Source organism: Terrapene carolina, unplaced genomic scaffold, assembly GCF_002925995.2.
Source record: "Terrapene carolina triunguis isolate 2854851 unplaced genomic scaffold, T_m_triunguis-2.0 Scaffold69, whole genome shotgun sequence".
Taxonomy (NCBI): Eukaryota; Metazoa; Chordata; order Testudines; family Emydidae; genus Terrapene; species Terrapene triunguis.
Window position 1 is genome coordinate 24,592,901 of NW_020664420.1, and position 12,860 is coordinate 24,605,760.

Sequence of the window (12,860 nt, forward strand, 5' to 3'; positions counted from 1 at the left end):
AATGAATACCCACCCTGGAGCAAGAGAGAGAGCTCTAAGGCAGAATGTCTCTTAAGGCTACTACTGTGTTTGTGCAGTTTATGCACAATCCCTTGCACGGCTAAATGCACAATCTGGTCCTGCATGAGAAGTTTCTCATTGGTTTAGTTATTAGCATCTCAGATCATATTTGAATCAGTAAAGTTCAAGATTCTACATTTTGTTGACAGGTTTACTAAATGAACAGATACAGTGTTCCTTTGTGCTTGTGAATTAGCTAAAATCATACAACTTGCTGTATTTATTATCACTTGCTGAATATTAATGACATATTTCCAGGTTTTTTTTTTTACTATTGTATAGATGAGCACATACTTGCAAACTGCATCATAAATCTATGTATAACTTAAAAGTTTTCCAGGCCAAGCAACTTTAACTTTCTTAAACTTGTATTGTAATTTAGAAGATAAGGCTTTACATGCACTGATCCATATGCTTTACCTCTTACTTCAATATTTCATTTATTAAAGGATGACTAGTAATGTGTCATAAGTGGTAGTAGGACACAAACATTCACATGGAATGTAGTTGTGTAAAAAGGAAGAGCCTGTTTGTAAATAAATTCCATTTTAGATACACTCCAGTTTTGGCAGCTGCTTGAGGCACACCCAAGTGAGCTCATTGCTATTTTTTTTTCCAGCTTGTAATTCACTTATCATCAGCAAATAGAAACTAGGTTTCCATTGTCGCTGCACACTGTGGATAGCTAACTGCTCAGGCCACCCACTGCAGAAAGTCATGTCCTGCATTTTTGTTGCTTTACGCCAGAAATTTGGACCAGTGCAATTAAAGGGACTCTCTTTTCTTACCAAACAAAAACAAAAACCCACACACAAGAAAAAACACACCACACAAAAGCATTTGACAAAACAAAGTGTTAATTTTAAGCAGGTATATTTTTAATTTTGATACCCTTTTGTTCCCTACCTCTGTTGCCTTTCGAGCACTAATGCTAGTATATGACTGCACAAATGGCAGGGCTTTCTTTGTTATTTCCTGTGGATGTTTGTATTCTGGGTACTTGTGACTTAAACACATTTCAGGGTTGACTTTACCTGATGTGTTTTCAAAATGTTGTAGATTAACATTTAGCTTTGGCTGTGATTTAAACTGTTAGCAAAAATCTTGGGACTCACATAGACCTTGTGTAAAGAGATTTAATGCTAATGAAGTTTCTGGGCCAAATTCAGCAGTGACATAAATGGTGATGTAAGTTACATAAGTATATATTGACCAGAAATGGGGAAGGGAAAGTAAATGGTGAAATAGTGTAAAGTGCACCAGTCTAGCTTTCAGTGGAAGCACACAATGGGTGTGTGATGGTTTGGTCACAGAGACCCCTTGGGACTGTCACCTAACATGCTGAAACTACTTCTGAGCCTGTTTTCCCTGCTAGCTTGGGACTCCAGAACCCTGTCTTGTTGAGCTAGACACACTGGCCTGCTGCAATACAGACCTAGGGTCTGAACCACATCCCCAAAGCTGCAGACTTTAACCAAATCTGCTCAACAGGTTTTCTATCTCCAGCACCCAGACACCCAGCTCTCAACGGGATTCAAACCCCAAATAAATCCGTTTTACTCTGTAAAGCTTATACAGGGTAAACTCATAAATTGTCCGCCCTCTATAACACTGATAGAGAGATATGCACAGCTGTTTGTTCCCTCAGGCATTAATCACTTACTCTGGGTTGATTAATAAACAAAAGTGATTTTATTAAGTATAAAAAGTAGGATTTAAGTGGATTCAAGAAATAACAGACAGAACAAAGTAAGTTACCAAGCAAAATAAAACAAAACACGCAAGTCAAAGTCAATACATTTAAGAAACTGAATACAGGTAAATCTCACCCTCAAAGATGTTCCAATAAGCTTCTTTCACAGACTAGACTCCTTCCTAGTCTAAGCCCAATCCTTTCCCCTGGTACAGTCCTTGTTCCAGCTCAGGTGATAAGTAGGGGATTTCTCATGACTGGCCTGCTTTGTTCTGTTCCACACCCTTTTATAGCTTTGGCCCAAGGTGGGAATCCTTTGTCTCTCTGGGTTCCCACCCCTCCTTCTAAATGGAACAGCACCAGGTTTAAGATGGATTCCAGTATCAGGTGACATGGTCACATGTCACTGTAAGACCTCATTCTTCATTGCTGACAGACTGGCCCCCACGTCCACAAGAAGGCTTGCAGCAAGTTGCAGGTAAATAAACCATCTACTGCCAATTGTCCTAGTCAATGGTGCCATCAAGATAATAAACCACCATTAATGGCCCACACTTTGCATAATTACAATAGGACCTCAGAGTTAACTTCATATTTCTAGTTTTAGAAACAAGAATGATACGTACATACAAAGAGGATGAACACACTCAATAGATTATAAACTTTGTAATGATACCTTACAAGAGACCTTGTGCATAAAGCATATTCCAGTTACATTATATTCACATTCCAAGCATATTTTCATAAAGCATATGGAGTGCAACATCTCAAAGTGTATCTTGAGTTAGTGGAAAGATGTGTGTGTAGCAGGAAAAGCAATTAACAAGGGACATAATTCTCATTGACACTCATTAGACCCCTTTACAGCATACTCTGTAGGTGTAAAGGGACCTTGAAGTGGGTGCTAATGTAATTTACTGCCAGAGGAGTATTATATTAAGGGAGCCTTAGGGCTGGTTTATACTGTGAATTTATATTGGCATAGCTACATCTCTCAGGGGTGTGAAAAATCCACCGACCTAACCCCCAGTGTAGACAGAACTAGGTCAATGGAAGAATTCTTCCATCAACCTAGTTACCGCCTCTTAGAGAGTTGGATTACCTACGCTGGTGGGAAAACCCTTCCTGACAGTGTAGGTAGAGTCTACACTGAAGCACTACAGTGGCACAGCTGCTCTGCTGCAATATTTTAAGTGTAGACATACCCTTCGGCCTGGTCTACCCTAGGAAATTAGGTCGGTATAATTATGTCACTTAGGGGTGTGAAAAATCCTCACCCCAGAGTGACACAGTTAAAATGACCTAACTCCTGGCCTAGAAAGTGCTAGGTCTACAGGGAACCCTTCCCGTCGGCGGAGGCAGTGTCTTCACTGAAGCGCTACAGTGGTGTAGCTGCAGTGTTTTAAGTGTAGCCAAACCCTTAAAGTAAATGGGAATCAGGCTGAGGAAGACAAAGCTGCAAGACAAAGCAGCTTTTGACACCAATACTTTGAGCCCTACCTCAATCCATACAAAATGTACCTGCTAATATCTTGCTAATACCTTCCTTGACCGTTGTTCTGACCACAGCACCCCACTCTTTGAATTTCTCAAGGGATTACCATTTTCCACAGTATCAATTTCAAGCTTCTTGTCTGAAGACCCCTCCCAACTCTGCTCCGTTTCTTACTTATCCACTCTTCTTTGGTGCAGAAACCTTTCACTTTCCTCTCCACCAATGGTACCAGCCTTGACTGCCTGCTCACCCACTCCGAATTGCCACTTTCTTCTGCACCACCTTTGTGCATGGGAGGAACTCCCTGAACTGATTCAGAAGTCTGCTATGCTCTCCTCCTTCAAATCCTTTCTCTCAAACCGCTTCTGAAACAAGGCCTGCAAGAGATGAGACAATGTAGAATGGAGAGGTTGAGGGCAAGCTGGTGCAAATAGATATGGGGCAATTTGTTTATTTTAAAAAGTAAATATAATATATAGCACATATATACAATACATATTTCATAGAATAACAGGGTTGGAAGGGACCTCAGGAGGTCATCTAGTCCAACCCACTGCTCAAAGCAGGACCAACCCCCAGACAGATTTTTACCCTTGTTCCTTAAATGGCCCCCTTAAGGATTGAACTCACAACCCTAGGTTTAGTAGGCCAATGCTCAAACCACTGAACTATGCCTCCCTCTCACCCACCTTTTGTAATGTTAAGGAAGGTGTTTATGGCTGCCATCAAGTGGGTCTTTGATCTGTAGACAGTCGCTGATTTGGTTAAACCTGATGGATGTGCTAAGCACCCTTCTTTCAGACTATATGGCAGAAGCAATGAAATGCCCCTATATGTAGTGAGTTAGCAGGAAATAAAAGAAGCTACCGCCCAAAGCATTGGGCTGCATGGGATGACCTGATGAAAAAAACTAAGGCGGGGAGATAAAAGAGGCTTCTCTGGTACTGGATGAAAATGCAGGGATTGTGTGGTAAACTGCATGTGAAAGAGCAAAAAGCCAGGACAAAGTGACTAGAAAGTAAGAAAAGCAGTTGTGAGTGTGCCCTGAGAGGAAGCAGAGAGACAGAGCTTCTTAGACCTGACAGGCTTGGAGAAAGGCTCCAAATAATGGCTAACTGCTCATATAAAAAGGGCAACAATATGTTGCTGATTTTCCCTGGCCATGATCTTGCAATGGGTAGCCAATGGGAGGATTGCTAGGCCTGCACAGAACCTCATTGAATTTAATTGGAGAATGGGGAGCTGTGCACATACAACTCTACACATTGCACGGACCTTAGATTGTAAGCTCTTCAGGGCAGGGCTCATGTCTACTCCTGTGCATAGTGTCCAGCACAAGGGCATCTTGATTCTGACTGGTTGTCTAGGTGCTGCTGTAATTTAAATAATAAATAACAATAATAATCAAAGAAATATGTGTACATCTAAACATATATCTTGTATGTATAAATGTAATAGGACATTTTCTCCCACTCTTTCCTATTATGCCTTGCAGATCGTGGCATGTGGGAAATGATTTATTGATATATTTTTCTGAAAATTCAAACTACATTGTGAAAATTCTATGAAATTGACCATCCTAATTATGGTGTTTTCTAAGGAATCACAGCCTAATTACTTAGTGAAAGCTCTGGCTATTCTCATTTTCTCATATATCCTAAATTAATTGTAAAAAACAGCAAACAGTGGATTGATAAAAGTAACTATAGTGGTTTCCTTAAATATTATTTCATATAAGTTTACCATGATGAAATTTCAAAGTTGGTCTCAGGTTAGGTCTTTAAGTCCTGATAATTTCCTATGTAGAACAGATGCTATTTTAAGTCTCTCTCTCTTTAGAAATACTGTAATGATCTTTTGGTTGGCTATAGCAACTCTAACATGTTTGGGTCTTTTAGTTAGAACACAGTAATGAAAATATTTAATTCATTTATAATATTTACACTGTCAGCACCAGAGTCCATTTGATAACATAAATTTTATGTGTTATTTATGGGGAAGACACTTAAGGATTTCAATAATTCTTTAAAATATTTACATTTTTTTCTCCTGACTTTTTGTTTTATGCTGTGTTTTATAGGTCTTCATTTCTATTTGATGAAGGTTTCAAACTTTAGATTTATGGTTCAACACCTCGCAACAAATTTTGTAAATATTCTGTGGGGGCTTGGTCCTGAAACATAAACACTTCTTCCTATTGAGGCCCTGAGGAAAAACAGACCCCCTCATTTATTATGTGATATCCAGAAGGCTAAGGGGATGTTGATCTCCTTTTTCAGGAACATCTTCTTCAGAAAGAAAAATGAAATGCCATCGTGCTAAGGTGAATCATAATAAATGTTATATCTTGGCTGACATTGAGAAATAAATCAAAGGAAGTTGTGAGAAATATTGGTGACTTTTTTTTCCACAGAGGTTTGGACCAGCTTTATAAATTAAACAGTATGTGATGACAGTTTAGGGGTGGTAAGTAAACCACTCAGTAGATAATCTCCATGGTAACAAAAAAAGTGTAACCATCTAAAACCAAACCAGCAATCTGGACTTCACTGTTTAATATGGCAATAGTGAATGTTTTGCAGTTGATTAAAAGTGACAAATAATAATAAAATAGCGCAACTTTTTTACAGTTTAATTCTTCTTAATAGAAAAATGCAAAGTGCAAATAATGTATCGACTAAGGCTCTGATCCTTCAAAATACATGCTTAACTTTACACGTTTATAGTCTCATTGCAATCACTCTGCTGTTTGCAATATCAGGGCCTGATGATTTTTTTCTGAGACTAACTTAGTGCCTGATTCTGAAAGTTCTTACTCACATGAGTAGCCCCACTGAAGTCAAGACTACTGCACTCAGTTAACTAATGGCTACAGTATTGGGTTCCTAATTAGCAGAGTTTGATTTAAATGACTTAGGCTATGTCTACACAGCCCTGCCATTCAGACTATGGGGGGTAGGGGGTGAATAGCACAAAATCAAAGAGCCTCTTTACAGGAGAAATGCTTTTATACAGTAACCAATGGTGAAATAATTGTATTGGTGCAAGTACTGCAATTCAGAAATATAAAGTGAACTATCTAAGAAAGTTTAAAGTTTAATTCACTATGGAAGAGACTATGATTTGAACTATGTGTCCATGCATGAGAATAAGGGGGAGTAAGAACCCCACTTAACCTGCTGTATCCACACTTTGTGCCAGGGCATGCAGGGATAAGCATATGGGTAATGAGTGAGAGGAGAGGGGAATAGGTAGAGTCTTAGCTCTGCCTTCTCAATGCAATGGCCATTGCAATGGAGCCAGCTGTTGTACAGGGATGTTGAAATGTACTGCTGGTATAGGCCGGGGGGAAACTGTGTCTCAAAGGATTATCACTGAGACATAACACCTCCTGGGGCTACTCCTGGGGTGGTGCAGTTTATGCACCTCCTTTTGCTCAGGGCTGTGCCCCAAGGCACAGTCTAGTCCTGTACAGCTAAGAAAGACTGATATTTTTAGCCAGCATTTATTTACAGTTTTTCAACGTGAATCTAGCCCTGGTGAAAACAGTCAAACTTACAAGCTTGGAGACTTAAACCCCTTTTTCATGTACAGATAGGTAGAGCATGGGCAATAGCAGTGCGGGTTTCCCCTCAGTGCCCCACCAATATTCCTGGCATAGAGAGATCAACTCAAGGCATGAGAGGATAGTTCAGTATTGTTGCCCAATCCGTCTTGCCATTCTTGTTGAGAATGCTAAGAATGTCAAATGGATTCCCATCAGGGTGATAGCTTTGTGCTGTCTGCTTGGACTCCATTAATGTAAGGTTACTGAAAAGCCTTCAGATTGTTACAATCCCGTCACTACCAACCTAGTGTTCCAATCTGCCTCTGTTCAAGTCAATGGCAAATCTTTCATTCACTTTGATAAGGTCAGGATTTAGTCCCTGGTTGAGGAATGGACAGGATATGAGTTAGCATATCCATTTGGCAACCAACACTAGCCAGGCTCCTAAGGAGCCCTTATTGCCAAGCAAAGTTACCCTCCCCCGGCACAACTCTTGGGAGAGTGTGGAAATGGAACACACACACAAAATCCCCCCATCAAATGCAGTAGGACTCACTCTCCTTCAGGGAAATGCAATTTGCACTTCCTTGCATCAGCCTGGGTAAATCTGACCCATTATGTAACATCAAAGAATTACATATACTGCATAGTTGTTGTATATCCCAAAAGACAGGGATTCTCTTTTTTCTCATGTGACTGAAAGAAATGTATAAGCCCAGAGGTTATTCTATCTTCATATGGCATAGCTCCAACCACAACCCAGTAGCAACTTTCACTTTACAAATTACAAATGACACAAAATAAAAATCAGAACAATTGCCTGGGTAGGTGGGCAGAAGGAATTGGAAGACTCAGGTAATTAGTAATGGAACCCTATTTCCTGATGTACTACCAGAGATTGATGAACAACAAGAGTAAATCTGGCTCAATATTGGTGTCAGATAATACCCACTAAACAGAAATACACCCAGAGCAGGCAGGATCTCTCCACTAGAGACCCTCATCCAGGATTTTTTTCCCCCTCAATCCAATGGAATAAAGCTAATATCAGATCCACAGATCCTGTGGATACACCAAGATCTATGTAGAAGGTGCGTGGACAACCAGCAGCAGTTCTGTCCCTTTCCATTAACAGTGTGGTTCCACTGGAGTTGCGCTGCTGGGTATTTCCCCAAAAAGTTCTGGCTATATTGCCTTACCAAGGAGTCTCCATTGTTTGTGAGAGGGTCAATGTATGTCTCCATGCATTGCCCACTCTCCTGGTGCAGGTCCCTGGACATGCAGAAAGCCCCCACCCCCGTCAATGTGCAGGGACCTGAGGGATGTTGCTGTGTAGGTGGTTGACCCCTCTTTTAAGGTGGGGAGATCTACTCGTAAAGAGGCTTTCCTGCATACAGCTCAAATGATCTGGCCCTTATTCATAGAAGAGGTACAACATGGGCAACAGCCGTGCATGTTTCCCCACAGTGCCCAGATAATATAACTTAGTCCTGACCTAAAAGGGTCACTAGGTTTCAAGTCAGTCCTTGCAAAGACCTGGCACAAGAATGTACATTATAATAAATGATTTGACAAAACTTTTCCAAGACAAAAAAGTATATTCAGTGAAGACATGTTTATAAAGCTGGGTGATGAAGCAGAGGGGTGGGGGTGAGCCAGTACCTAACATCTAAACGTAACAATTGTTGCATCAGATCACAAGAATCCTCTAAAGCAGCCATTCCATGGCTCATTGAAATCATTCACTTTACAATGTTCTCTTTTATGTTTCCTTTGTTAAATAATGTACTGGAGAGATTTTGGATGAGATTTTCATTAGCACAGTTTTATCTTTTAACACAAATGGGATTTTCCTCCCCTAAACATTTGAGTATGTACGGCATTATGAGTGGAGGGTACTCGGGTAATAACTTTTCATTATTGCATTGCACAATGACATCCTTTACAACTTAAAGATGCCTGAGTTTCTGCAGCTCAGAGATCCAAACTCAGATTTTAATAACATGCGGTTAAAAAAGGGGTTAAATGTTGTTTATACATTACATTTCTGGACACTGTGAGTTTCACTTGCACCTGCCAATGGCTTACTGATAAATATACACTGGTAGAAGTTCAACAGCAGTGGGCCAGCGGGTTAAATAAATACCACATGACATCCTAAGCATTGAAGGTTAGTGCTTTCCCAGCTCTCGTTTTGACACTTTAGCAATCATAAACTCTTTACTTAAAACAGGTAAATAAATAAATAGGAGTTATTTGCAAGGTAAAAATATTTTTAAAAATACATTCAAAACATAAAATCAATTTCCTCTCAAGCTCTACCACAGTCATCTACTAGGTTTCCTGCCTCTTGGATGTTAATTATGATTTACTCAAGATTTGTGGTCAATTTTTAAGTATAAAAGCATCTTATATGACTGGTTGCCAATCCTGAAGTCTAAAGGCCTTGTTTTATATTGCTGTAGTAGAATAGAAAATATAATCAAAATGTGACCTTCAACTTTAATCATATAAACAGAGAATTTGCTTACTTTACCTTGGAAACGGATGTGATTCATCACAGTAGCCCATAAATAACGTGTCAAACTGTTAGACTGATCAATGAAAATAAGTTATTGAAAAATAATGTGATTGTAAGGTCTCTATGTAAACTAACTTAGCATTCAAAATGAGGAGGGCTTTAATAGTTGGGTATATCATTTTTTACACAGGACAGTGCTGGATATGAAATGCAGTAAAGCCTACATATGAAAGGCCACTGGTGAAAATCATGTTCTTAAACTTTTTGGGTCTGATCCATCTGTCCTTTGGCAGGCAAAAGGTACCCTGAAGGTAAATAGGAATTCTGCCAATTAGCTGAGGCAATATGCCCAACAAAGGTCAGAACTGCAAAAGGCAGCTTACATACACCACCTGTTGCTCATCGCTGTGTCTAAAATAAAAATCTAAGGTGAAATCTGGCCTTTATTGAAGTCAATGGGAATTTTACTTTCATTAAAAAATATATTGCTAGACATCAAAGTTGTGAACGGAACCTTCAGAATGTGAATGGTGTATAACCAATGCCCCTTTTTTATGTTTTAAAAAAATGTGTGGTATATTGATCATTGACAATGGGGTACATGACACTGAATTAATATAAAAATAAATAGTATTGGGTAGTATCGATAATTCTTGTATTTAGTTAATTAAAATAACTCATTTTCTTACTGTACATGAAGCTGTGGCAGAATTTCTAGCCTGCTGCATCAGAATCAGGGGCTTTCCACAAAATTTGGGTCCAGCTTCCTATCTTGTCTTTGAATTCAGTGGGAATTGGCATCATTGACTTCAATAGGTGTTACCTCTGAAAATCAGGCCAGTTTTTTTGGTACCTAAATATGGATGTTTGTGCTTATTTTGATTGAAAATGCCTCCTTCTATATATTTGGTGTGAATCACTGATGTAATAAATAGTCCACACTAGAGTTAAATGAGATGGGAAAGCAATGGAATAATAGTCACATTAACTATACACACTCCCTTTTGCTTTTAATGCTGCTGTAAATATAATTGAAAATAAATTATTTAAATCAGAGAGTAAACATTCTGCAGAGATTACACGATTAATTATGTAAAAAACATGAACATAAATAATAAAAGAAACAACATGTACAATGATTTGCTAGCTGGTATTTCTCTCCAGATTGTTGGCTTTTGGGGACAAAAACTACGAGGCACTTTGTGATCTCAGTTATACTTGTATAACTCCACTGAAACACACTGGGGATTTACACCAGCGTAGCTGAGATCCGAAACTGTCCCACAGTTTTTCTGCATATGATTGGCAATGTATTTATTTATTTAAATTTCTAATTTAGGAAAAAAGTGGAACTTTGCCACCAGATAACAAATAAACCCAGCTGCTAATCCACTGCTGGCCCTCAACACGGACCCAACAACACTCCCCTCCTCCATAACATTTGACAGCCATCAAGTCCCTATTTCCCACAGAGCTGCAGTAATATCTCCTGGACTGTACATTCTTGTCCCCAATCATGTAATGAATTTCACATGGGCAGATCCCCCCGTTCCTGTGTAGAGCCACACTGAGGTAAATAGGGCTCTGAGTGGACACAAGGGTCTGCCTTAAAAGAACATTGCAGTTCTATACAAAACATGAGAGAACTATTAATATTATTAGTATTATTATTATTGGCAAAGCACCCAGGAGCCCTTGTCATTAGTCAGGATGCCTTTGTGCTAGGTGCTATACTAAGACAGAACAACAAAGACAGTCCTTGCCCCAAAGATCTTCCAGTCAAAGTAGACAAGAGAGAACAAATGAATGTGGACAGGGGGAGTGTAAGAAAACAATAAGACAATACCAGTCAGTATACTAGGTGATAGTCTCAGCACACCAGCGGGCTAATTGTTGTCAAGTTTTCTGTAGGCAAAATAGCAAAGGAGATTTTTGAGGAGGGTTTTGAAGGAGGATAATGATGTAGTTTTGTGAATGTTTATGGGGAGCTCCTCCCAAGCCTGAGGTGCTGCACTGGAGAAAGTGAAAAGGTACATGTCTGAAAATTTAACAAGTGGGTGACGGAGGCTGGCATCACGGACTGATTTGAGGGGACAGTTAACATTTCTAAGTATTGTGCACTGACAGTAAAAAGAACACAAGTTGGTCCCTGCAGGTATCCACATGGATGCACAGCTCTGTATCATTCTGCTACTCTTTTGGAGAATGAGTTTCATAGTCAATAATATGCACCTTGTATTATATGCTTTGTGACATGCTGTTTTGGACAATTGCAAGTTAAATTCCTCATTAAGGTCACCAAAACCTATTTAACAGAATCCTGTATGGGTTGTCACTTAAAGCAACTACTGCAGTATTGTCTGGGCTCTGCTGCACTATTGTTTTTCCTCTTTTACATATTTTCCCTGTGCACTTGGAGAATTATTTGTGTCAGGAAGGACTTCTGTAACTTATACCCCCAGCTGTGGGGTTTATTCTCACATCAATATGGGGAAGATTTAAGCAGGTAAACTCCCTTGAGCAATAATGGGAGCTACAATTGAAACTCCTCAGTACAGTGAAGGAAGAATAAACCTCTGTGCCTTTCATTTCAAAAAGAGATTTTATTTTCTCTGTGAAATGAACATAAAAACTAAATGGCTTATTGGTGGTGGTATTATTATTATTCCTATTTTACTAATGGAAACATCTGTTGTGAGACAGAGTGGTGACATCATATCATTTTTGCTTTCTTTTGCAGCTCTCTCTTCTTCTCACCCAAACATATGCTACAGGTCAGAATTTTTTGTTGTCACTTATACTGATACCATAACTAACACACCCACACATGCGGTACCGGTCTCTTCACACATGCCATTTTATCTTGCACATTACTCAACATATTGGAAGCAAACAGCCTGGAATATCAAAAAGAAAAATTAAAGAACACATGGCTGTGACTAAGCCAAGAGAAGTGGTGTTGAGGTTTATAGATGTAGTTAATACTACTGTGAGCTGCACTATCACCGCCAGTCCTATCAGTTTTTTAAAAAGTGAGTTCCTTGTGTAGGGTTGAACATCCCACTAAGGATTAATCATTCATTCTTTCTCTACTGCCATGGCATCCAGGAGAAATGTAAGCATTTTAGTTCACCAGCAGCAAGTCTGACCTTAGATTCCTCTGCACCAAAGCTGACTAGATTATTGTGCCTCAGACAGTGTTAGAAGGCAGGGTTTATAAGCAGAGATTTTTCAAAACAAATGCTTTAGGATTTCATTCCACATGAGAAAAGCACTCACTAGAAACACATTCTCTCCTTGATACACTGGGATCTTTTCCACCACTGTTTTATCTTTCATCCCCATGATCAGCACCCTTTAGTAAAAACAGCATGGTACATTTGTATGGCACTGTTGCCAATTCTCCAAAATTTCATCATGAATCTCCTGATATTTGATGTTTTTCTTAAAGCCCCAGCTGCTGCAATCAGTTTATTAACTGAGAATCTCAGCTTTGAGATTTAAACAAAAAATTTAAATTTCTAGAAAAGCCTGCAAATATGAC